General features: G+C 50.8%; 1 long non-coding RNA gene across 1 annotated transcript in view; it reads right to left on the bottom strand.

Moving 5' to 3' along the window:
* Nucleotides 1-37: 37 nt before the first annotated feature.
* The window catches only part of LOC124485663, a 34,624-nt gene continuing 9,421 nt past the window's right edge, over nt 38-25,240 (bottom strand). The window contains exon 3 of the long non-coding RNA XR_006958081.1: nt 38-377. This is a non-coding gene — a long non-coding RNA (uncharacterized LOC124485663). The remainder of the gene's footprint in view (nt 378-25,240) is intronic.

Consider the following 25,240-nt stretch of genomic DNA (forward strand, 5'->3'; position numbering starts at 1 on the left):
AAACACGTGTAATGTATGTGTGTGTGTGTCTGTGGGTGTATATTGGTGTGTGTGGGGTGGTGTGTGTGGGGTGGTGTGTGTGGGGTGGTGTGTGTGATCCCAGAGCCATCCCTCCACGTTGCTAGGCAATCCAGCAGCGACACACATGCTCTGGAGGCCCACAACAAACACATACCAAGTAACCACACACACAGAGCAGACCAAGTAACCACACACACAGAGCAGACCAAGTAACCACACACACAGACACACACACAGACACAGAGAGAGAGACCCCGGTGAGAGGTGGAAAGAGGCCATGCTCCTACCAGACTGGATGAGGTTGAGTCCAGATGGTTTGAGGAGGTCCAGGGTCTGTTCTGTCCGGCCCAGCCCACCTGGAGGGGGCAGAGAGGGGGAACAAGCTGTCTCAAACACGCTCTGCAGCACGCTGGCTTAACCACGCAGAGCAACCTACACACTAACTGACCCTCACTCCATCTTCCAAGGACAGGAGAGATAGAGGAGAGGGTGGAGGAGGAGAGGGGTGGAGGAGGAGAGGGGGGTGGAGGAGGAGAGGGGTGGAGGAGGAGAGGGGTGGAGGAGGAGAGGGGGGTGGAGGAGGAGAGGGGTGGAGGAGGAGGGGGTGGAGGAGGAGAGGGGGTGGAGGAGGAGAGGGGGGTGGAGGAGGAGAGGGGGGTGGAGGAGGAGACGGGGGTGGAGGAGAGGGGGGTGGAGGAGGAGAGGGGGGTGGAGGAGGAGAGGGGGGGTGGAGGAGGAGAGGGGGGTGGAGGAGGAGAGGGGGGGTGGAGGAGAGGGGGGTGGAGGAGGAGAGGGGGGTGGAGGAGGAGAGGGGGAGTGGAGGAGGAGAGGGGGGTGGAGGAGGAGAGGTGATGTCAGGGCCGGAGCAGAGAGGAAACTGAAGAATACTGTTGAGTGAAAGAGAAGAAAGAAGGAGAGGTAGACAGAAGCTGCTGACAGTCTGCTGGTACCAGGTACTATCAGAGCTGTTTCTGCTATGACTGAAACATGATTGGTTCACTGTTGGCAGGGGGGGGGAGAGAGAGAGAGGTCAAAATATTGGGCACAGGCAGAGGTCTGGATTGGGCACAGGCAGATACAGTGCATATTCTGCCATTGCTTCAGCAAACAAAGTCCATGTTGCATGTCATGTCTGCACACTAGAACACACACACAATCATAATTATAGTGGGAACATGAAAAGGCTTTTGCAGCAGCTTTACCACTCTATAAATAGACAAGAGGAGGAGAGGGTAGGACGCACACACGCACACTCTCTCTCCCTTCCTCTTCTTCTGGAGCGTGCCATGGCTCCAGTCTTTACTTGCCTGTCAAAAAACCTGGCAACCATAAGGAGGGAGGGAGGGAGGGAGGGAGGGAGGGAGGGCAAAGTGAGAGGAGAGACGCAGCAGTATCAGTCTCTCCAGGGGAGGGGAGGGGCATGTGCGCCAGTCACACATGAGCAAGTGCATGACACAAACACACACATACAAACACAAACACACACACACCTTTCTGGGGTGCCCAGCGCTATTTTCAGCTTATCCAGACTGTGGTCATGATTAATACATGACAGAGAGCAGGGAGAGAAACATTCATCTCACACACAAACACACACACACACACACGCAGCCTGTCTGAACAGACAGCTGCACTAAGATTATGAAAACACATGAAACAATCTCTTCTTCAGAAAATGTGTGTGTGCGTGCATATATATATATATATACATATATATACCGCATATAGTGCCGCATCACCAAGCACACACACAAAAGAAAGCACACCAGGTACAGGTGACACACACACCCCTTGGCCCTCAAACCCTCAGTTAGTGAAATGTTCTGATACTAGCAGCAAGACAGAGAGAGATAGACACAGAGAGAGACAGAAGGAATGAAGGGAGGGTAGTGGTGGGATATGGGGGGAGAAAGAGGGAGAGAAAGAGATGGAGGGTTGGAGGTGGCAGAGAGGGGGGGGGAAAGAGAAGGATGGAGAGAGAGAGATGGAGAGAGGGAGGTGGCAGATGGCAGAAAGATGACACCAGAGCCTGATGGGCCGGAGGAGGACCCGTCTGTCTCTTGGTGGAGAGAGAGAGAGAGAGAGAGAGAGAGAGAGAGAGAGAGAGACCCAGCAGTGAGCTGAGACTGGGTGATGTGTGAAGAGGCTCACAGCACAAAGACACGCCTTGAAGAGAGAACCTCTTATCAGGCACCGGACAAAGAAGCACTCACACACCGTTTACTGGAGCGCACACACACACACACACACACACACACACACACGTTACACTAACAGAGAGATATTTGAGAAATGATCCACAATCCTCCTGCAACAGGATCCCTTTGGTTTTCCACACTGGTAGTCTTGATAGTTAAGCACTTTCTGATCTTACCCCAGACCAGAGACTTGAGTTGTGTGTGTGTGTGTGTGCAGTATTATCACTAACTAATTTCACAGCATGTCCGTTATTGCTCAAGCAGGGGGCAGAGCCCAGCATGGCGTTGTGCTTTTGAGCAGAACAACAGGGGGGATTTGAACCCGAGACCCATCGATCTGAAGGCACAAACTGAGCAATGCCCATACCCCAAGTTAGAAGACATGTCTTTAAAATAAGAGTTTGTGCAAGACTATGATGGATAAAATATCTTAATAATTAATCTCTAGCTGTGGTCAAACCTCGGGAAAGTGTTAGTGTGAGAATGGCTAGCCCTGGTTGTAGTCATGTAGTTCAGGACCGTACAAGCACGCTACCAGTTGGGTTCTTTCTCAGTGGTTGCAGGTTACATTGACATTGTCATTTAGCAGACGCTCTTATCTAGAGCGACTTACAGTAAGTACAGGGACATTCCCCCAAGGCAAGTCGGGTGAAGTGCCTTGCCCAAGGACACAATGTAATTTGTCACGGCCGGAAATCGAACCGGCAACCTTCTGAATACTAGCCCGATTCCCTAACCGCTCAGACACCGGACTCCCAAGTTGCTTGAGATGAATGTGTCTGCTAGATTCTTTTTATTCTCATTAATTACCACTTGTAATGAATAACTATGACTTCTCTTCTGAATACTAATGCATCTCATTGTGTTTGTATGGACCTTGCTGGTGTCTGCAGCACAACACATCCGACAGAGTCAACTTGATATGAAACTGAGGGGTTGACAAGAGGAAAGAAACAACATCTGATGTATTTCTTGTATGCGCCCTCTCACCAGACAACACACCCACAGGCAATGTGCTCCCAAGTGTCCCAGTGCATGTGACTGGAGCATATGGTGCAGCGCTTGTCTGGGTGTGAACAGACATACATGTGGATATCCATCCATATGCACCACATGGTGGTGAAGGTAGCCCAGGCCAGGACCACACCACACCCCCTTCTACCATACACTCATTAAACATTGACATGCAACCGCAAACGAACACACACACACTCCAGTGGTCCAACCTCACACCTGCTAGACCACAAAGGTGCCAAGCAGTTCCCTCCCTCTCCCCTGCCTCTCCCCTGCCTCCTCCACACCTCCACACCACCACACCTCCACACCTCCTCACCTCCTCACCTCCACACCACCACACCACCACACCTCCACACCTCCACACCTCCACACCTCCTCACCTCCTCACCTCCACACCTCCACACCACCACACCTCCACACCTCCACACCACCACACCTCCTCACCCCCACACCTCCTCACCTCCTCACCTTCACACCTCCACACCTCCTCACCTCCACCCCAGAGGACTCTGGAGTTCTGCTCTGCCAAAACCTCCAGCCTACATCCGGCCCCTCGGACCAGCCCCCGGCCTGCCCTCCTGGCAGCCCGAGCCAGCCTCCAGGCACCACCTCCACGCTGAGGACATGCCAAAGATGCCAGCCGGCGTCTGAAGACAGAACTGCAACCCTTCCAGCTTTCCTGCACCGACCAGAACGTGGTGCCAACGTGGCAATTCCACCAGCTTAGTGGCTCCAGTTCTCATACAGGGCCCAGGCCCGGCTGTACTCTGCTGCCGCAAATGTCATTAATGACCTACATGTTTCCTTGACAACTTACCAAACCTAATTTAGTCAAATATAAATCTATATATTTCCACCTTTACTTAGTTACTGCCTTATACCGTCTTGCCGATACCATCTCGTTTTCCAGCAGCATTACACAACCCTTTTACAATCCACCGGTAACATGCCAGTTCTGGTCGGTGTGCGTGACACAGAGAGGAAACACTCATTGATTTTGGAAACTGTGGTTTGACAAACCAACCAGAACGGGCATGTTGATGACGAGCCGAATGGCAGACTTGGCTTGGCCCGTAACTCCAGGAATCATCCATCAGAGAGGATGAGGTCCAGAGAGGATGAGGTCCAGAGAGGATGAGGTCCAGAGTGGGTATCCAGGGATAAGGCGTGCAGAAGACCAGAGCGGAGAGGGGGAGAGCTCTGGAATGTGTTGATTAGATGAAGCACATGTCAGGGTCACCAGGAAGAGTGGATCAACAACTGGTACGACTCCTAGCAGAGAGAGGACACTGGAAGCCAGTACCAGTACCAGAGCTGGATTAAGATTAGATTTTAACATTTTATTTTCCTCCAGAACGGTCTAATCTGTTTATGACATTTGTGGTGGGCTTTCTGAAAATTCTTGGTAAAGGGATAACGTCAACAATTAAATGCCGTCACTAAAATAAAAAAATGAGAACTAGTTTGCGTTCCAGCAGCAGCTGAGGTAACACCTCCTCATCTGACCATCTGGACAGGGGTGGTTGGTGTCTCCTGGACAGGGTGGGTGGTGTCTCCTGGACAGGGTGGTTGGTGTCTCCTGGACAGGGTGGGTTGTGTCTCCTGGACAGGGTGGTTGGTGTCTCCTGGACAGGGTGGTTAGTGTCTCCTGGACAGGGTGGGTGGTGTCTCCTGGACAGGGTGGTTGGTGTCTCCTGGACAGGGTAGGTGGTGTCTCCTGGACAGGGTGGGTTGTGTCTCCTGGACAGGGTGGTTGGTGTCTCCTGGACAGGGTGGTTAGTGTCTCCTGGACAGGGTGGGTGGTGTCTCCTGGACAGGGTGGTTGGTGTCTCCTGGACAGGGTGGGTGGTGTCTCCTGGACAGGGTGGGTGGTGTCTCCTGGACAGGGTGGTTGGTGTCTCCTGGACAGGGTGGGTGGTGTCTCCTGGACAGGGTGGTTAGTGTCTCCTGGACAGGGTGGTTGGTGTCTCCTGGACAGGGTGAGTGGTGTCTCCTGGACAGGGTGGTTGGTGTCTCCTGGACAGGGTGGGTGGTGTCTCCTGGACAGGGTGGTTGGTGTCTCCTGGACAGGGTGGGTGGTGTCTCCTGGACAGGGTGGGTGGTGTCTCCTGGACAGGGTGGTTGGTGTCTCCTGGACAGGGTGGTTGGTGTCTCCTGGACAGGGTGGGTGGTGTCTCCTGGACAGGGTGGTTGGTGTCTCCTGGACAGGGTGGGTGGTGTCTCCTGGACAGGGTGGTTGGTGTCTCCTGGACAGGGTGGTTGGTGTCTCCTGGACAGGGTGGTTAGTGTCTCCTGGACAGGGTGGGTGGTGTCTCCTGGACAGGGTGGGTGGTGTCTCCTGGACAGGGTGGTTGGTTTCTCCTGGACAGGGTGGTTAGTGTCTCCTGGACAGGGTGGTTGGTGTCTCCTGGACAGGGTGGGTGGTGTCTCCTGGACAGGGTGGTTGGTGTCTCCTGGACAGGGTGGGTTGTGTCTCCTGGACAGGGTGGGTTGTGTCTCCTGGACAGGGTGGTTAGTGTCTCCTGGACAGGGTGGGTGGTGTCTCCTGGACAGGGTGGTTGGTGTCTCCTGGACAGGGTGGGTGGTGTCTCCTGGACAGGGTGGTTGGTGTCTCCTGGACAGGGTGGTTAGTGTCTCCTGGACAGGGTGGGTGGTGTCTCCTGGACAGGGTGGGTGGTGTCTCCTGGACAGGGTGGGTGGTGTCTCCTGGACAGGGTGGTTGGTGTCTCCTGGACAGGGTGGGTGGTGTCTCCTGGACAGGGTGGTTAGTGTCTCCTGGACAGGGTGGTTGGTGTCTCCTGGACAGGGTGGTTGGTGTCTCCTGGACAGGGTGGGTGGTGTCTCCTGGACAGGGTGGTTGGTGTCTCCTGGACAGGGTGGTTGGTGTCTCCTGGACAGGGTGGTTGATGTCTCCTGGACAGGGTGGTTAGTGTCTCCTGGACAGGGTGGGTGGTGTCTCCTGGACAGGGTGGTTGGTGTCTCCTGGACAGGGTGGTTGGTGTCTCCTGGACAGGGTGGGTGGTGTCTCCTGGACAGGGTGGGTTGTGTCTCCTGGACAGGGTGGTTGGTGTCTCCTGGACAGGGTGGTTAGTGTCTCCTGGACAGGGTGGGTGGTGTCTCCTGGACAGGGTGGTTGGTGTCTCCTGGACAGGGTGGGTGGTGTCTCCTGGACAGGGTGGTTGGTGTCTCCTGGACAGGGTGGGTGGTGTCTCCTGGACAGGGTGGTTGGTGTCTCCTGGACAGGGTGGGTGGTGTCTCCTGGACAGGGTGGTTGGTGTCTCCTGGACAGGGTGGTTGATGTCTCCTGGACAGGGTGGTTAGTGTCTCCTGGACAGGGTGGGTGGTGTCTCCTGGACAGGGTGGTTGGTGTCTCCTGGACAGGGTGGTTGGTGTCTCCTGGACAGGGTGGGTGGTGTCTCCTGGACAGGGTGGTTGGTGTCTCCTGGACAGGGTGGTTGGTGTCTCCTGGACAGGGTGGTTAGTGTCTCCTGGACAGGGTGGGTGGTGTCTCCTGGACAGGGTGGGTGGTGTCTCCTGGACAGGGTGGTTGGTGTCTCCTGGACAGGGTGGGTGGTGTCTCCTGGACAGGGTGGGTTGTGTCTCCTGGACAGGGTGGTTGGTGTCTCCTGGACAGGGTGGTTAGTGTCTCCTGGACAGGGTGGGTGGTGTCTCCTGGACAGGGTGGTTGGTGTCTCCTGGACAGGGTGGTTGGTGTCTCCTGGACAGGGTGGGTGGTGTCTCCTGGACAGGGTGGTTAGTGTCTCCTGGACAGGGTGTGTCTCCTGGACAGGGTGGTTAGTGTCTCCTGGACAGGGTGGTTGGTGTCTCCTGGACAGGGTGGGTGGTGTCTCCTGGACAGGGTGGTTGGTGTCTCCTGGACAGGGTGGGTGGTGTCTCCTGGACAGGGTGGTTGGTGTCTCCTGGACAGGGTGGGTGGTGTCTCCTGGACAGGGTGGTTAGTGTCTCCTGGACAGGGTGGTTGGTGTCTCCTGGACAGGGTGGGTGGTGTCTCCTGGACAGGGTGGTTGGTGTCTCCTGGACAGGGTGGGTGGTGTCTCCTGGACAGGGTGGGTGGTGTCTCCTGGACAGGGTGGTTGGTGTCTCCTGGACAGGGTGGGTGGTGTCTCCTGGACAGGGTGGTTGGTGTCTCCTGGACAGGGTGGGTGGTGTCTCCTGGACAGGGTGGTTAGTGTCTCCTGGACAGGGTGGGTGGTGTCTCCTGGAGAGATGGACTGCTGTGAGGGTCTGTATTTTTGTGTCAGCTGAACATGGTTCCCCTCGCTAGACCACCACAGCACAGCCACACAAGAGACCACACAGTGCCACAGGCCACAAGCAGAAAGGGGATAAACACACCGAGAATATATCTTGTTTGGAAGCGTTAGAGGATCAGAAGCGACAGTAAACATCCCTGTTCCCTCAGGATGAAGTCCAACTTCACGAGCGTAGCACCAGCTCAGGTGTGATATCCTGACAAGAGCCATCCTGCCGGGGGATTTCTGACACAACACCTTCGGTACTGCGTTGTTTTTAACAAAGCAACAACCACACACACGGACGCACACGAGCATCCAGGAGCAGATTCTTTAAAAAACACGTCCACACACAAATGTCATGCATGAGGGGAAAATATAACAAGTCACATTACTGGCTTTACTGAGCCTGTTTACAGTGTGTTCCTGAGCTACCTTTGACCTTTAGAAGGCAGACAGAATTCTGAATGAACTGAATGAATGCATGTGCAGTCAGAGATCTGTTTGTGTGCCTGTATACGTCAGAAGCTGTGTGTGTGTGTGCGCGTGTGTATTAATGTTTGTGGAGTGAATCATGTCATTAGTTAAGTTCACCTCTTTGTAACACACAGGAAGTGTGACTCATCACCTCCATTTCCAAGGTGAACACTGTTCTGCTGCCTGACAAACACCCCACACAATCACCTGCTTCAGGTTGCTCGGGTCTGCTCGGCTCAAACACGCAAATTCTCACCGTTAACAGATAACTCTGAAACTGTATTTTGCACCATGTTACCAGAAGTGAAACTGCATCTCCAGTTTACAGAAGTTTACAGAAAGGTAGAAATTCAGTAGAAACGTAATTAGAAACAGCATTCCTAGAAATCCACCTTTCTCCGTTTCAGTAGTTCCATTTGTAAGCTGCCAGTCCACTAGCCCGGCTGGAGGGCTGCACACACACACACACACACACACACACACACACACACACACACACACACACAAGCCAGTAGACAGACTCACAAACCCTTCTTGGGAGAAAACATGCCTTAAAGCTACATCTTAACAAAGGCAGTCCAAGTCAACAGGTCTAACGACATTGTGAGAGAATGCTCCGCTCCAACCCTGAGCTGTGCTGCACAGAGAGCAGGACTGGAGTGTCCAGAACACTGGTTCTCCCAGGGGACGGAAGGAAAACAACCTGAACAGCTGGCTGCCAGAGATCTTCTGAGGGGAGGGGAGGGGAGATGAGGACACTACAAAATATGTAGAGGATGCAGCACTGATGTAAGCACTGATAATACTTGGATGACCTCCTCTGGTTGGAGCTGTGTTTATAATTATAACTAAAAGAGTGTGTGTGTGTGTTGGTTTGAGGATAAGGGGGGGGGGGGGGGGGGCGTCAAAGTGACCCACAGCTTCAGGGGTTCTGGGGGTGAGCAAGGGGAACAGGAATCCACACGCAAGGAATCGCAAGATCTTTACCCAGACTAAACAACCCCTGATCCTTACCAAGGCTAAACAAGCCCTGTTCCTTACCCAGGCTAAACAAGCCCTGTTCCTTACCCAGGCTAAACAAGCCCTGTTCCTTACCCAGGCTAAACAAGCCCTGATCCTTACCAAGGCTAAACAAGCCCTGTTCCTTACCCAGGCTAAACAAGCCCTGTTCCTTACCCAGGCTAGGTGATGACTTCTTTTGGAGATCCACCCTTCACAGCCAGCAGAGTTGGTGGTTTCTAGAGGACAGGACAGGGGTGGGGCCTATAGGGACCCTGCTGGGTGAGGATCCATCACTGCGACCCAGATCACCGCCACACTGCTTCACAACATCACAAAGTCACTTAGGTTTTACTGTATTATTACAGAACAAAACCTTTTAATGAAGGTAATGTCCACAAACAAACCCTTCTTCCAGTCGGGGTTTGTGAAGACTGTAACTATGTTTCAGTGATTCATGACAGCTGTAACACCCCAGAGCTGTCTGACCTGAACCTGAAGCCCCACAGACAGGCTGGTCCAGGGGGGTGGAGGTGACTGAACCTGAAGCCCCACAGACAGGCTGGTCCAAGGGGGGTGGAGGTGACTGAACCTGAAGCCCCACAGACAGGCTGGTCCAGGGGGGTGGAGGTGACTGAACCTGAAGCCCCACAGACCGGCTGGTCCAGGGGGGTGGAGGTGACTGAACCTGAAGCCCCACAGACAGGCTAGTCCAGGGGGGTGGAGGTGACTGAACCTGAAGCCCCACAGACAGGCTAGTCCAGGGGGGTGGAGGTGACTGAACCTGAAGCCCCACAGACAGGCTAGTCCAGGGGGGTGGAGGTGACTGAACCTGAAGCCCCACAGACAGGCTGGTCCAGGGGGGTGGAGGTGACTGAACCTGAAGCCCCACAGACAGGCTAGTCCAGGGGGGTGGAGGTTGTGAGCAGGAATCTGTTCTTGCACAACTTCCTCTACTCTGTTTTCACAGGCCAGTTTGAAAGTGAGAGGGAGTTGTTCTAGTGTCTTTATGTGTGTGTGCAGACAAAAAAGGAGGGTTTGGGTCTTGCTGAATCCAAACTACCATGCAAAAATGTTGAGTGAGGAGCGGACGAGGAGGAATGGGAGGGATGGTTGAGATGGAGGAGATCCAAACTGACAAAACAAAACACTGCCTCTGGAACGCGCCCAGTGAGCAACAGCATTTACACCAAGCCAGCACATTCCCGGTAATTATCCAAGAATTCCCCACATGTGGGTCTGTCTGACGTCAATACTGTACCTTCCCAGACAGCCTCTTTATCCCCCCGATGCGGTTAACTTCAGCCCCAGCCGTGCTGGGCAGGCGAGGCCTGCCAGAGGGGTGAAAAAGGAGAGGGCCTTCTCTCAAGGTGCTGAGAGGCTAATCAGGGGAAAGGGGTGAGGGCAGTTTTGGGTGTGGGTGTGTGGATTTGATAGGCACAGACATGGTGAGTTCCGTTCTGTTGCAGGAGGGTGTGTGAGGGAGGTCGGATAGGCATCTGCCACAGACTGCTCACTGAGACTCGCAGATAAGGAAACAGAGACAATAACATGAGCAAGAACTGGGATCAATGAGTGATGTGTGTTGGACAGCTGGGAGCGGACAGTCGCACAGTGATGATGTCATGTAACCAAAAAGAGGATTATCTGTAATAACGCTCGTTCACTCAGGTTTTAGAGGGTTTGCAGAGGATTACCTTCCATCTGATGCTGAGTGAATTGCGTTATTATGATTATAATTATCTGCCCTACGTGCGTTCGTACGTGTGTGTGTTTCACTCTCATGATGGAAAATGTACATAACGAACTTCGGTCGACTTTCACCTTCTGATTTACGGAGAAAAACATAACTATTTCTTTCCTCTTGTCCTCCGAAGTTTTGCAAATTCCCGTTTAATGTGTTAATCCATGGGGTGGTTCTCCTCGTCAGCCTGGGGAGGGGGGGGGGGGGACAGGGGGTGGAGAAGCCCTGCTTTAGGGCTGTTTGTTTTGCTGCTCTGTGCGTGCCCAATGCAGGCTTGGCAGGCTTTCTGCTTGAGCCTAATGTGTTGGTGCAGAGTTCCCTTGCCATCTGATGTCAACAAGCTGCTCAGCCATCCTGATCCAGCGCAGGGACCCAGTCCAACCCACCAGTCAGACCTGAGACACCAAGGAGACACCAGTCAGACCTGAGACACCAAGGAGACACCAGTCAGACCTGAGACACCAAGGAGACACCAGTCAGACCTGAGACACCAAGGAGACACCAGTCAGACCTGAGACACCAAGGAGACACCAGTCAGACCTGAGACTCCAAGGAGACACCAGTCAGACCTGAGACTCCAAGGAGACACCAGTCAGACCTGAGACTCCAAGGAGACACCAGTCAGACCTGAGACTCCAAGGAGACACCAGTCAGACCTGAGACACCAAGGAGACACCAGTCAGACCTGAGACACCAGTCAGACCTGAGACACCAGTCAGACCTGAGACACCAAGGAGACACCAGTCAGACCTGAGACACCAAGGAGACACCAGTCAGTCCTGACACCAAGGACACACCAGTCAGACCTGAGACACCAAGGAGACACCAGTCAGACCTGAGACACCAAGGAGACACCAGTCAGACCTGACACCAAGGAGACACCAGTCAGACCTGAGACACCAAGGAGACACCAGTCAGACCTGAGACACCAAGGAGACACCAGTCAGACCTGAGACACCAGTCAGACCTGAGACACCAAGGAGACACCAGTCAGACCTGAGACACCAAGGAGACACCAGTCAGACCTGACTCCAAGGAGACACCAGTCCAGAGAGGGTCCAAGTGGAGAATGTTAGTCAACCGAAGAAGTGAATGAGAGTTTGGTGCCGTCTCACTTCAGCTGGTGTAGTTTAGTGTGATTAAGTCACGGAGATGTGATTCATCTGACTGCAGGTTGTCCCTTGATTGGCCGAAATGTTTGGAACACATCACGTGACACTTCAACATGACCAAATGTATTTGTGTCATTTCTACTCAGGCTACAGTGAAAATATTGAGAACAGTTATCCCTCTGTAGTATGAGATGGAGAGAGAGATGTATGAAAGAGAGAGAGAGAGAGTTGGGAAAATGAAATGCTAAAGCCGTCACACTGAGATGTGCTGACAAGCAGGACAGAGGTGACCAGCCAGGGGCTGAGATGTGTTCATGATAAGATGAGGTTGTTAACACAGAGCCTGGAGGAGCTGGGAGACGACATCAAACCTGTAATCATCCTGTCGTCCGTCCTCTCAGAGTGTAATGATACGCTGCACGCTCTCTGTGAAGGGGGAGGGGGGGGGGGCAGTGCTGACGACGGGGGGCTCAGTCTGATTGTTACGGAGTTCAAAAGGCATCAGTTGTATTAACAGTGACGTAATGTGAGCACTTGGTTTGATCCAAAGGGACGTTCAGGGGTGTCTGAACCAGCAACCTCTTGGAGGATGAGAACCCTGCTCCAGGGTCTCAGGCAGCGGCGTAACAAGGACTTGGCGGGCCCGAGTGCAGATCTCACCAACGGGCCCCTTACCAACCTATCGTCAGGCGAAATTATTGAGTTTTCAGTTTAGCGATGCGCAAGGAAATTTAGGCTACTCATGATGTACAATTAAGGGTAACGACTGCTCCTTCTATGTGAAGATAGATGACTGTTTTCAAAAGTGAACGGCTCTGACTCGCGAGTCTCTGGCTCTAGATTATGCTTGCTACAACATGGAATGAGCATAATGGAACAGTCAGTCATGAGCCGACATATCTGCGACGTTTGAAATAGAGCACAGAGATGAGAAGAAAATCTGATCATTTACCAACGCTTATCCGACGTTATGAATGACGTTTCGATCTGTCATGTGTGCTATCTGGGTACTATTAAAAAACAAACTGTCACTTCGATGGTGAATATTTGATTTTATGTTCGTTAGATATGCTAGTTTACATTTAGTCTATCTAGCTTTAGCTATTTTCCGACTACATCCTGAACATAGTTTACTATATCTAACCTGGCCGCTGCCTGGTAGCCTAGGCCTATATGTGCATTTTTATGACGTTTAATAGCCATGTCAACTGCATACACCAGACAGTAAACGTTATGTAATTATTAGCCTACCCTGGTGGCTGAGTTTCACACTCATTGCTGTTGCCGGGCTGGGGGTCAGACGTAGCGTCCTCTTCAACACGCTTCGCCACAATCCAAATGAGGATAGTTTTGACAGCTTTGCCACCCTTACATCTTGCTCTTTTCGTTCCTGCCGCTTTCTGGAGCCACTTTTATGTTAAAGGGCATGGCATGGGGTAGCCTAATTCGCTTCAAAACGCTAATGCAACACAACTGTAGTATCCCAACAACAACTGTCTGTGGTATTCCAACAACTGGATGGGAACAATCGTGTGTGGGTGGGCGGGAATCTTTGACAACAATATTACCCAGACATCCTTGCTATTTTTCGAGGGCAATATTACTTAATAAAAACGACATTTGTTTAATTCAGCAAAAGGCAAATGAGGAAAAATTAATTATTTGCTGTTGTTAACACTGACTGTTTTTAAATGTTTATTGGGCAGGTGATAGCTCATAATTCTGAATAACTGACACCATAATTGAGAAATGTTTGCGAATTGATAAGACTGGATCATATGTGAACCTCAATTTGCGGTATCACAGCGGTGCAAGGGGCCCGGTCAGATTGCCTGAAGTTGCCCGGTCAGGTTGTCTCACTTTTACGGTGAGATCGAGGACGGGCCCCCTTTCGCCACGGGCCCTAGTGCAGCTGCACTCCTTGCACTCCCTATAGTTACGCCACTGGTCTCAGGGTACGGGGTCATGACCCTGGGATTCCCAGAGTTCAGGGGGCCATTCAGCGGTCACACCATTAGCACTCTGCTCCAGCTCTGGTCGTCATTGGACGCTCAGTCATGGAAAGTGACGGCTCTTTCACTGGAGCCGCCACGATCACGAACACCCTCTCCTAAGAGCGCTGGGCTGGGTGTGAAAACAAAGAGATCAAAAGAAGAGAGAGAAGGGGGGAGGACAGAAGCACTTCATGTCATTGGCTCACTTCCTACACCAATATCCTCCCTCTAATTACAATTCAAATCAGCATGCTTGCTTGCGTGCTCTGGGCCCCAACGCTTGCAGCGCGTTAGAAAGCCTTGTTTGTTTACTGTGACCCTTCACACAAAGCATCCTGGGTAATGAGCAGGGAGGCCAGGAGGAGCAACAGTGAGACCTTCCTGTCACCTTCTCCTGTCTCCCTGGAAGAGCCTGGCTCTGGGTCACCCCTCTGCTCCGGGTCACCCCTCTGCTCCGGGTCATCCCTCTGCTTCGGGTCACCCCTCTGCTCTGGGTCACCCCTCTGCTGTTCTGGAATCAGGACGATAAGAGGAGCTCAGTCCAGAGGAGGAGACCGTTTCTTCCATTCTTCCGTGTTTCACTTTCAGTCGCCTGATCTGACATTTGGTTCTTCAGTTGGACAAACAGAAAACAGTATATTCACTGGTCTCTCCTTTAGATGAGAAATCCAAACATGGACCCTGTCACTTAACGAGGGAAAGTCAACAACACAAGTGGTTTTAAACAGCCTAATGTCACACAAACATGCACATTGTGGCTTGCACGAGCAGCACACACACTCCCACTAAGACTAAAGCACAGCGACCGCCTCACAGCTCCCTGACTGTAGTACCAAGACCTCCCATGATCAGAACACACATACCCTGATCCCCCTCAAACAGGAAGGAGAATGACGGCACAGGAAATGCAGGTCAGCAACAGGAATATGACCTCCCCTTGTCCTTGTACTGTCTGTCTGTCTGTGTGTGTGTGTGTGTCTGTGGGAGGGGGGAGGGGAGTGTACATCATCTAATCCTGATTCTACAAGCATGTTGTGGGATGGAATGTTCCCTGCTGAAAATGAGATCAGTGTCATCACAAATTGAGAATGAGCTTGAAGGGAGGGGGATTTTTATTTATTTTTTTTTAAGTAAATGAAAAATGTCAACAGGTACCTTATGATAAATTCAGGTCAAACCCATGTGGACGGTTACCCTGGGAACCTGACTAGTGTGCCAGCTAATGGGTACCTGCTCTGGCAGGTGGCCCCGGCCGCCCTGGACCGCCCGGGCCACCCTCCCATTCTAGCATAACAAGTGCCGGGCCAATCAATCATCTATCTGATATGGTACGGCATGTACAAGCTATGGCAGGTACAAGATGAGCCTGATATGGGGCAGGTATAAGATGACCCTGATATGGGGCAGGTATAAGATGACCGTACAGAGGAGCAACGTTGAGGCACCTTCTTAAACAACCAAGATTACTTTTCTCTGCTCTGATTGGTTGCATCCATCCAATTCAATACAACCGAGTCCAGAGGCATTTCGGTCTGCGCCCGTTGATACCGCCCCTTGGATATCAAAACCAAAACGAGAGAGCTTCCAGACACAGACTCATCTGGGACTGTGTGTGGTGTGTGTGTGTGTGGTGTGTGTGGTGATGCCAAGCTGGTAGCTCCAGCAGTGGGCACCCTCAGCACTGGCCGTGGTCAGACACAAGGGCCCTTTCAGCCTGGTAGCAGCGGCCTATCTGCAGCTCCCAGAGGGAGCGTGCAGCGTGGAGCAGACAGATGCTCCGTCAGACAGATGCTCCGTCAAACAGCTGGCTGCCTGAGGAGGGAGGGAGGGGGGGAGAGAGGCGGGCACTGGGGGGATCCTGCCCTGCCTGGATCAATGAGAGAGGACAACAATCCTCCCTTTGTACTGAACTACACTCTGTCCTGTGTATGCCTGTGTGGTGTGAGAGAGGAAAGAAAGAATGAAAGAGAGAGAGAGTAACAGAGAGATAAAGGGAGGGAGGGAGGGAGGGAGGGAGGGAGGTTGAGGCCAGTCTATAAATACCCCTGGCAGGTAGGCAGTGTGGAGCTGGGCTGACAGGGTAGGAGTCCTGGGCGACAGGTACTGGCTCCTCCAGCAGCTTCAAACCACCGGTGAAGGATGACATGTGTTTAAGAGTACGACTCATGATAAGTTGGTGTAACACAAACGATTGTGCTGCACCTACACAATGTGTGTGTGTGTGTGTGTCTGTATGCAAGGGCACTGATGGTGTGTGTGCTATGTGCCTGTATATAAGTGTGTACTTGTATATAAGCTTCATCGGATGTGTGAATGCGTGGTACGCATGCCCTAATGACCTGATCAAAATGACAAGACAACAAGAGAATGACTAAAGAAAGCTTTGCGTGGGCAATACGGTGGTAAGAGAGAGAGAGAGAGAGAGGAAAAGAAAGAGAGAGGGAGGAGAGAGAGTGAGAGCGAGGGAGAGAGTGAAAGGATGAAGAGAGAATAGATATAAAAGAAGGAAAATATGAGCAGGCCTTCTATTTAATATCATATTCTACTACTTTACACACCACCCCTCATAAACAAACAGCATTTCTCATTAACCTCCAACAGCATTACCTCTAACTCAGTTATTTAGCCCAGGACCGTGGCATTCGCTTGCACAATTACCTCAACAGTCCATTCATTTTGCTATCAGCTAATGTGCATTAGCCATCTCACACCCACTCTCTCATTCAACTGGCTTCCTCTCGACCAATGGCATGAGATATGAATGAGCATAGGGAAGAAAGAAAATCAAGGTTTTTTCTTGAGGCGTAGTATTCTGAACACTGATAGCTTCTCTGGCCTCATTACACTTGCATGTGTGACCCAGCAGTAGGCCTGTAGGTGGAAAATATGACTTTAATCAAAGCACAACTCAGACAAGTCAACTAACGGTTCCATGGATCATGCAAGCTTGTCTCAGATGCGAATGTGTGCAGATTCCAGGAACAGTTTGAGGGAATATCTGGGCTGTGTGGTTCTCAGAAACAACTCTGCCTACGTTTGCTGCTTCTCCCAAAACACAAAACATGCCTGAACAGAAAAAGAGTTTTCGCCTCCGATAATGAGCAACAGGCTAATTGGCCAATGGGGGATAAGGGATGTATTTGGACAGTCAGATAACAATCGCAGACAATATGAATATGCGATCACAACTGTGTGGGAGTAGATTTTCTCGTTTTTATTTTTTCCCCCTCCTTCATTTTTCCAGTCTCAGTAAATTGTCAATCTCGAACAATTCCCCCGAGCTTTGAAAGCCAATAGGCCTAGGGGCTTTAGTGATGACGGCAGAAGGGGGTTTAACTTTGACAGAAGCTGACAAAATAAGGTGAATTGAGAATAAACAGACTTGACCAGACGTTGCGAGGTGAGAGTAGATGCATGTAGGGCAACTAGTAGGCTATCAGTGTTGGTCAGCTGCCCTGCTTTTCCCAGAAGCATTTTTTTCCTAGAACAGTCCTGATCATTCTCCGCGTACCGACGCAACAACTGGAGACAGACCACAAAGGCATTTCCTCTGATGGTCAAGCGAGCGGTTCGTTTGTTTACACTCTGTCCATCGCAGATTAATATTTATATCAAGACTAGTAGAGAGTTGGGGTAATCGGATAAAGAGCAACAATAACCGGGAGAATAGAGACATATCTGACGCAGTGGATTAAGCTAAAGTGGAGGATGACGGCCTAGCAGACCATAGGTCCAGCCCAACGCTCTATATCCCCCACTGACACAGCTGTGGACCGCTAAAAGTACGTCATCGACTCAAAACCATGTGCTGTTATTATAGAACATGCCTAAAAAAAACAATAAATGCCTTGCAGAAGATTAGGGCTAGCAGGTCTGCTCCCATATTCCTCAGAGCATTTCAGAGGCTTCCATTGCGAGCCGCTTCGGCTCTTTACCTGGGACAACCCCATTCTGCTGGCCTTCAGCTCTTTACCTGGGACAACACAATTCGCTGCTGTTGACACACAGCTGCAGCGCTTGCAAGAAAGACTGGCGAGATCAGATATTTAAACTGATTGTATAACATTTAAACTTAACCGCAAAGTTGGCAAAAGTTAAGCTAACGGTAGCTAACTAGCTAACCACAATCACAAACGTCAAGTGAACGTCAAAACGTCACAAACCTGCGCACGTTTACGGACACTACAGTAGATCAGTCCAGTAGCTGGAGATAGCTAGCAAACTAAAACTACAAAAAGACATCTGCAGAAACGCCACAGGCACAGACCAAGGTGATAACATCTAATGTAGCTAGCTATGTTTCCAGGCTGTGATATCAAAACGCGGTATTTTCGCCCTTGCTGGTTAGCTGTACAGGCAGTGGATAATAGGCAGTGGATCATATCAAACTGGGTTGAGAATGTCTATTGTAGACTATTACTGTAACAATTGGGACTCCAGTTCTAAGTGAGAATGGCGGGTTACGCAAGAGCATTAGCGCATATGTTGAAAACGAAAGTTGCATTTGATAGAGATAACAACTGCGTGAGTGGTAGTGGAGTTAGCGTAGCTGTTTATCTTCGTTGCTATCCGACACGCCAAGTTTCTGCACCAGGCCAGGGCTACATCTCGGTGAGCAGAGCTAAACGTCTCCTGATCTGAAGGCAGCTTCCAGGTCTGATCAGACGCCACACAGCGTGGAGCTGGATCGCTAATGAGCATCGGGGGCTCATCAACACCGTCTCTCCTCCCTGCTGGGAAGCAGGTATGAACACACTGCCTGGACAGACAACACACCTACTGCCTCCTCACTCAGGTCAGCTGATGTTCACTTCATCATGGTGCGCTACAAAATCTTTCTACTCTGCTGTGCTGGGTCACTGAAAAGCAGTGTTTACGTGTGTGTGTTGGAAGGTGGAGCGCAGGAGGGTGGAGCGCAGGAATGTGTGGGCGTCACAGCAGCTATACTATCACCAGCTGTTCTCAACAATGAGTTGATCAGTCCCGTACACATGCACAAAAACACCTCACACACTCACAAGAGGGGGTCACTGGAGCATTTATGAGAAACCCTCACATTCACCAAGTCATTAGAGTTTGCTAGAGATGAAACCATGAGTGTGTAATCAGTGTTGGAATTGGATCTTGTGCCAAAGCCTTTGTTAATGTCACTGTGTGTCTGCGCGTGTGCATGTGTGTGTTATAGTTGTGCCTCAGTAGGAAATGGTTCCATCACTGAGACACAGGTAAGCAGTAGCCAGCTCTCACCATTTCCCTTCCAAGTGTTGATGATGTAGCTGGATTAGAGCTCACATTTTCTCCACTGAAATCTCTGTCCACTTCAAACTCTCGATCTCTCTCATTTACCTTGATCACCTGCATGGAATTTGTTTTGTCCAAGACCTCAACTCACCCCTCTCTCCTCCCAGAGCGATCTCCTCCCTTCTCTCCTCCCAGAGCGATCCCCTCCCCTCTCTCCTCCCAGAGCGATCCCCTCCCCTCTCTCCTCCCAGAGCGATCCCCTCCCCTCTCTCCTCCCAGAGCGATCCCCTCCCCTCTCTCCTCCCAGAGCGATCCCCTCCCCTCTCTCCTCCCAGAGCGACTGGCAGGGAGATGCACACCTGGTCAAACCAGGACTCCTCAGCTTTGACGTCACAGAGCCCCCCGGTGCCCAGAGCCCCCGGTCCCCAGAGCCCCCCCGGTGCCCAGAGTCCCCCTCCCTGTGTTCCCTCTCTCGCAGCGGGCTGTTTGAGGTTCGCTGGACGCCAACTCTAACCCTAAAACCTCCACTCCGACCGCCGGTGCAACGAAACAGCGCAGATTGCGTCTTACAATCCTGGGAGAATGAAAAGGTCTGGATGTTTGTGTGCAAGGTCACAGTACACAGCAGCGCCAGGAGTTAAGGTCTCCGTTTCAGAGCTTCATTCTGCCCCTGGAGACCCAGGGAGGTCTGCTGGGGTTGTGCAACAGCCTAACTTTGTTTTTTGTTTTGTTTTAGGCTGTAACATCCAGCGGAAGAGGAAATTACTGCCTTGGGACAATCCATCTGACTTCAAACAGGGTCCCTGTCCTAGTTCTGACTGAGTCTCTGCCTATCTGTCCTTCGCCAGCCAGACGCAGGCCTGCCTCCGTCCCTGCCTGCCCCCAGGCCTGCCTGCGTCCCTGCCCGCTCCCAGGCCTGCCTGCGTCCCTGCCCGCCCCCAGGCCTGCCTGCGTCCCTGCCCGCCCCCAGGCCTGCCTCCGTCCCTGCCCGCCCCCAGGCCTGCCTGCGTCCCTGCCCGCCCCCAGGCCTGCCTGCGTCCCTGCCCGCCCCCAGGCCTGCCTGCGTCCCTGCCTGCCCCCGGGCCTGCCTGCGTCCCTGCCCGCCCCCAGGCCTGCCCGTGTCCCTGCCTGCCCCCAGGCCTGCCCCGCGTCCCTGCCTGCCCCCAGGCCTGCCCTGCGTCCCTGCCCGCTCCCAGGCCTGCCCGTGTCCCTGCCTGCCCCCAGGCCTGCCCCGCGTCCCTGCCCGCCCCCAGGCTTGCCGGAGACAGAGGAATCAGGAGGACGTAGCTCGCTCTAATCTCCATTCATCCTCTGATGAACTCTGTTGTGGTTGCCAGATCGGACAGCTGGCCTTTCCAAATGTGAACCTGTAGGCTGTGAGAGGTCTCCAGAAGGCAGGTATGGCTGTAGAGCCAGACCCCAGACAGATACTGAGAGCTCTCCACATGTTGGAACAGGCTAGCAGACGTGTGTGTAGGCACCTCCCTCCAGACGTGCCAGCCAGCGCTATAAAACACACAGCGCTGTAATTACCAAGTTCTTTCCACGATGCTAAGACACATGTGGAGTGATTCAAACCACCCAACAGACAGCCTCCCTGGCACACAGTATCAAGTTAAACAAACAGAAATTCAGATATTTCAGGCAATCATGTATCCTGGTGAATGAATGTCAGTCTGCCTCCTGAGACGCTGTCCTCTGTCAGGGAGCCTCTTTATGTAACAGAAGAAAATAACCAAGAAGAATCGGCATCACTCAACACACAGGACGATGATTTAGAGGATCTTAAAGGCAATTTGGCACAAAAGCACAAAGAATTTGAACACACTTACAATTTAGTTGGTAACTTTCCCCTCTAGCAAAGCCCAGCCCAAAGCACTCAATACATTCAGAACAAAAAGACTAAAAGGATGATCTGATGAGCGTTTCGTTGGAAAATGAGATTAGTCGACTGAGATATTATGGAAAACAGTAGGAGAAATCACAATGAAGAGGCAGTAATCGTATTTCTCCACAGTCTCTTCCATTGTTCTCTTGAGGTTTTGTTTAGCCTGTTCCCACTCTGCCCCCACATCCATCCACCCATTGTGGAAATATTTCCAGTGACTGAATGAGAACAATAACATTTCTGTGACGCTCAACTGCAGCGACTCCAGATATGAAGGGAAGCTACTGAATCCAGCGGTACAGTAAGACTCGTCTGCTAGGGAACAGATGACAAACTAAGTTTGAGACAAAAGTAGAACTTCTGTCCCCCATGCAGTTTGGAGTATTAAACAATACAAAAAAAGACTTTGCAGAAGCCCTCCTCTGCTTGACTTCAATCATCTTGAGCCAACTTTAAAAGCCAGAGTCTGAAACACATCAATTAACACCCGGGACCCTGTTCCTGAGATCCTCCCTCCTCCAGACTAGGACTCATCTGGGCGGGGCAGGGGAGGTTAAGCCCCTCTTTTGAAGATTACGCTTCACTTTCCAGTCGCCCGTCCCAGACACTAGCCAGTCCAACATGATGCAGAGCTGTGGGCTTCTGATAGCACCAGCAGAAGGCCCTCCTCACCGGCAGATATCAGGGGAGACAGACCCAGCAGAACAGGGTCAGTAGGAAAGGTCAGATCATTAACATAACACAGAACAGAGTTGGAGAGCAGTTATGGAGATGCCTATGTGATATGTCGGATAGTTTAGACTGACATGCAAAATACATATAGATATATATATACAGTGCCCTCCAAAAGTATTGGAACAGTGAGGCGAATTCCTTTATTTTTGCTGTAGACTGAAAACATTTGGGCTTGACATCAAATAATGAACGTGAGACCAGAGATCAACGTTTCAGCTTTTATTTCCAGGTATTTACATCAGGATCTGATGCACAACTAAGAAAATATCACATTTTGTTTGAATCCACCCATTTGTCATGTGAGCAAAAGTATTGGAACAGATATACTTAAAACATATTTAAGTGAATAAGACTTAATATTTAGTTGCAAATCCTTTGCTTTCAATAACTGCAGCAAGTCTGTGACCCATTGACGTCACCAAACTTTTGCATTCTTCCTTTTTGATGCTTTCCCAGGCTTTCACTGTAGCCTCTTTCAGTTGTTGTTTGTTTTGTGGGGTTCCTCCCTTCAGTCTCCTCTTAAGCAGGTAAAATGCATGCTCTATAGGGTTTAAGTCTGGAGATTGACTTGGCCAGTCTAATACCTTCCATTTCTTGCCCCTGATGAACTCCTTTGTTGTTTTGGCAGTGTGTTTTGGGTCGTTATCTTGCTGCATGATGAAGGCTCTGCCAATCAGTTTGGTTGCATCTTTCCTTAAATTGGCAGACAAAATGTTTCTGTAGACTTCCGAGTTCATTTTGCTGCTGCCATCATGTGTTACATCCTCAATGAAGATTAATGAGCCCGTCCTAGAAGAAGCCATGCAAGCCCAAGCCATGACATTACCTCCACCGTGTTTCACAGATGAGCTTGTGTGTTTGGGATCATGAGCAGTTCCTTTCTTTCTCCAAACTTTAGCCTTTCCATCACTTTGGTAAAAGTTAATCTTTGTCTCATCAGTCCATAAAACTTTGTCCCAGAATTTTTGAGGTTCATCTCTGTACTTTTTGGCAAATTCCAGCCTGGCCTTCCTATTCTTCTTGCTAATGAGTGGTTTGCATCTTCTGGTGTAGCCCTTGTACTTTTGTTCATGAAGTCTTCTGCGAACAGTAGATAGTGATACCTTCACTCCTGCCATCTGGAGGTTGTTGCTGATCTCACTAACAGTTGTTTTAGGGTCTTTCTTTACAGCTCTCACAATGTTTCTGTCATCAACTGCTGATGTTTTCCTTGGTCTACCTGTTCGACGTCTGTTACTTAGTACACCAGTAGTTTTCTTCTTCTTCAGGACATTCCAAATGGTTGTACTGGCTATGGCCAATGTTTCTGCAATGGCTCTGATTGATTTTCCATCTTCTCTAAGACTCACAATTGCTTGTTTTTCACCCAAAGACAGCGCTCCGGTTTTCATGTTGTTTTCACCTCTGAATACAGTCTGCATAGACAAAACCTATCTTACCCAATCTGAACCTGAGTGTAGACATTCAGTGGTATTTATTGATTGAATAATGTATGTAATAGGACACACCTGGGCAACAAAACACACCTGTCAGTCATATGTTCCAATACTTTTGCTCACGTGACAAATGGGTGGGTTTGAACAAAAAGGTGATATTTTCTAATTTGTGCATCAGATCCTGATGTAAATACCTGGAAATAAAAGCTGAAACGTTGATCTCTGGTTTCACATTCATCGTTTGATGTCAAGCCCAAATGTTTTCAGTCTACAGCAAAAATAAAGGAATTGGCCTCACTGTTCCAATACTTTTGGAGGGCACTGTATATATATATATCAATCTGGATAAGAGCATCTGATAAATGACTAAATGTAAATATATTCTGTCCTATAGTATTTAGTTTAAAAACAATTATTCAAATTTAAAAACTACAATCTTGATTTGGGAACTGTAAAGTGTGAAAGACGTTCCAGTTATTCTGTCCTGTAATGTGGCATCAGCCTGTAGTTTGTCAGGGAGCTTGTAAACAGGTAATAACAAACCGCAATCCCCCGTGCTTAATATTGAAGAAAAAGATTAGGGAAGGAGAGCTGTTTGTTATGTTGTTTACACTCTACTGTTTCTTGCAAGAAGATTAGTCCTCCTCTAAGACTCTGAATCATGTTCCCCCCTTCTCTGATATGGAATAATCTTGGGGATAAATCTGCACTTGGCCGTGCACTTCCTGCAAACTTCACATGAATAATTCACAACCATCTGCCATGGATAGAGAGTTAGAAAATAACTCTAAAGGGTTTATGTGAAGCACCAGTCTGTTGTTTAGCCCCCCTCCAAACCCCCAAAAACTAACCCCCCACTCCCCCCAACCTGACAGCACTCTGCTTGAGGTGTACACTTCCAATACTGGTGCTAGATGCAACTCTCACATCAGACAACCTGTTTGCTAAACATGAAATACAAGTGTCTTCAAATATTACGTCCACAAAGAGTCCAGCATGAAAGCTATCTTACTAGAGCTTGCTGTGTCTGTGGGACAGCTGACATTTGCTCTGAAAGTGGAGGCTTGTCTTGTGTGGATGAACGTGCTGGTGTCTGGCTTGCTGTGTGGGGCTGTCGGGCCCCTGCTGGCCTGGTTGGGCCTCCGTAGACCTGCCTCTCTCTGTTCCACCCAGGGGAGTGGCCCCTCGTGACGAATTATTGACGCAAGATTCCCCGGTCGGGCCTGCCAGCAATTACCCACGGAGGGAGAAGAGAGGGGGACCTGGCTCTGACGAGAGAGAGAGAGAGGAGAAGAGAGGAGAGGGGGACCTGGCTCTGACGAGAGAGAGAGAGTGTTTGTTGGACTTAGCGAGCCTTTGGCCAGGGCTATAAACCAGTTACAAAACGCCAAGCTACATGTCACCCAGCCAGCCATCACCTCCCAAGTATAACAGGAACAAAGGCTCTACAGTGCTCCCAGATCTGGGCTCTGGAAGCAGGAAACAGTTGGACGTGGACAAGTGTCAGCACTACTGTCTAAACGGTTGTCCACAGGTTGGATGAATTCCTTGGCTGCTTGAGGACTCGTCTCACGAGGAGCATACCTCTGACATCCATGACCAGGCCAGGGAGAGTAGCACTCTGTTGACGGAAGTAAGGTAGCGCTACAAGTTCTACATTCACAGACAAGACACCTGGATATACTTTTCTGTCTCATCCAGGTTCTCTGCAGAGGCATGGATTTTGGATCTGTCTGTACACCCGTCTGACTCACAAAGCTACTCGTCATCCGTGTGATAACATTGATTGAACCACCTCCGGCCAAGACGCCTACAAGAATAATGTATTCATTTAGCAGATGCTTTTATCCAAAGAAACATGGGGGGATTTAAACCTGCAACCTTTTGAAGGGTTCAGAACAGACAGACCAAAGCAGAGAGACAAACATGACAGGGGGCCTGCGTCACCGTGACATCAGCACACCGGGCCTGTGACATCAGCACACCGGGCCTGTGACATCAGCACACCGGGCCTGTGACATCCAAATGACGCTACGATGCGTCTCAGGAACAGCTGGAAGCGGGAGAGGGCTAGCAAGCCGTCTGTGTAGCCACGAGCAGGACCTGCAGGCCAGCTAATCCTGAC

Source organism: Hypomesus transpacificus, chromosome 23, assembly GCF_021917145.1.
Source record: "Hypomesus transpacificus isolate Combined female chromosome 23, fHypTra1, whole genome shotgun sequence".
In the NCBI taxonomy this organism is placed as follows: domain Eukaryota; kingdom Metazoa; phylum Chordata; class Actinopteri; order Osmeriformes; family Osmeridae; genus Hypomesus; species Hypomesus transpacificus.